Here is a 2,126-nt window from a genome sequence, read left to right as displayed (position 1 = left end):
CCCCACCCGTCGTATTCTTCAGACGTTGCTCCCTCTGACTATCACTTGTTTCGATCAATGACCTGACCAGCACTTCCGGTCTTATGAAGAAGTAAAAAATTGGATCGATTCGTGGATAGCCTCAAAAGATGAAAGTTTTTTCGACGCTGGATTCGTACGCTACCCGAAAGATGGGAGAAAGTAGTGGCCAGCGATGGACAATACTTTGAATCATAAATGTATAACCAGTTTTTTACAATAAAGCCTCGAATTTCGGAAAAAAAACGGCGGAAGCAAAGTTGTACCTAATATATATAGTAATATATATATATATATATATATATTAGGTGTACAACTTTGCTTCCACCGTTTTTTTTATATATATATCGTCATGCAGTTCATGCCATAGATTATTGCCATCATGTTTCGAGGGTAGCTTTTACACCTACTTGCTATCCAGTGAATAAAAGCAGACTTAATAAGTTCGATGCCATTAGTAACAACCGCGAAACTTAACCCTTAAGTATGAAGCAATGTTGATTATTTCACAACCCCATTTTTCGATTGAGAAAACGAATATGCAATTTTTCGCATTTTATTTCTTCTTTTTGTTTCTTCATGCGATAGAAAAAAATTCGATAAATTGTAAAACAGTCTGGCGAAAATAAAAATCGAAGGATAATTTGTCTTTGTAGAAATTTAATATTATTACTGGTCAATTATTATAATATACGGTCACATATTTTGAGTATTAAAAATATTATTCACTATAAATAGTAAAAACTTTTAATACTTGAAATAAATGATGAATTTGCTAATATAAGTATTAAATTTCTATACAGATAAAAATAAGGAGAGAATGATAGAAGTGTAAACAAAGCTTCTAAGAGGCGAAAACTGAGATAATGAAAAAGAAGATAAGGATCTCTTTCACGTTTTCGTTGTCTCAATTTTCGTCTTCTCGAAAATTGAGAAAGAATTTTTTTGTTTACGCTTCTGCCACACTTTCCATGTATTCAACTTACGTTTCAATTTTCATTTTTGCCAAGGAAGAACGTAAACTTTCGAAAAATATACATTCAATCGTTGAGCATATCTATCAAATGAAAAAAACGAAAAGCAAAATCCGTACTTAAGGGTTGAAATACCTTTCCTTTTTTTACAATCTTTCGTCTTTCGGCACAACAAATATGACCATTGCTAAATCGTAATGTCTTCGCGTGACATGTAAAAGAATTATGTGGAGAAAATAACAAAAAGAAAAAATTAATAAACGTATCGCCTTTTATTTACGTAAATCCTTTGCTTTAAGATCCCTTTGTTATTTTTTTATACAAAGATTTTCTAATTTCTGACTTCTGCCACATAGCACAGATTGAAAAATGTCAAAATTTATAACATAATTACTGACCTGAATCTATTTGTCTGGAAAATTTTATTTATATTAATTAAAAGACACTGATTAATTTCAAGGAACAAAAGTAATATAATTCATCAATAATAACAGTCAATAAAACAAATCAAAATCTCATCATCTCACATATTTTTTATAAAATCTAAAAATTCACAAATGTGATCTTTTCGTACAAATATTTATAATTTATTATAGAAATCGATCTGGCTCACGTCGATGTAAACTCAAATAATCTAAGATTCTAAAAGTCGAACAGACTTAAATATTAAACTTCTACATTTAATTTTATTCTTAATTCATCGAATCGAAAATCGATTCGATAAATCGAGTTATCGAAGTCGCAATCAATTTTATCAATATGATTTTTCTAAAAATATTACGTTATCCATAAGATAATTAATTCTTACTTAATTTTAAACAAATCCTCCATAAATTATACTAATATATCAATATTTACTATTTCAAATTAAAGTTTATAAAATTTAAAATCTTCCCAACTAAATATATAAATTTATTTTCAATTAAATTATAATTTCTTCCTTAATAAATTAATATATAAAATTTTATAGGGTTTTCTCGTCCCATAATCTCATCTAAAAATTTTTATTTAATCACTGAATTCAATATTTTAACCTAACCTAAGACAGCTTAAATTTCATTCTTACATTCATCCCAATTTACAATTAAAAAACAATTTATGCTTTATACAGTTAATATATTGCAGCCATTTAAT

This window comes from Atta colombica, unplaced genomic scaffold (genome assembly GCF_001594045.1).
Source record: "Atta colombica isolate Treedump-2 unplaced genomic scaffold, Acol1.0 scaffold47, whole genome shotgun sequence".
NCBI classification, from domain to species: domain Eukaryota; kingdom Metazoa; phylum Arthropoda; class Insecta; order Hymenoptera; family Formicidae; genus Atta; species Atta colombica.
Note: the sequence above shows the minus strand (reverse complement) of the source record.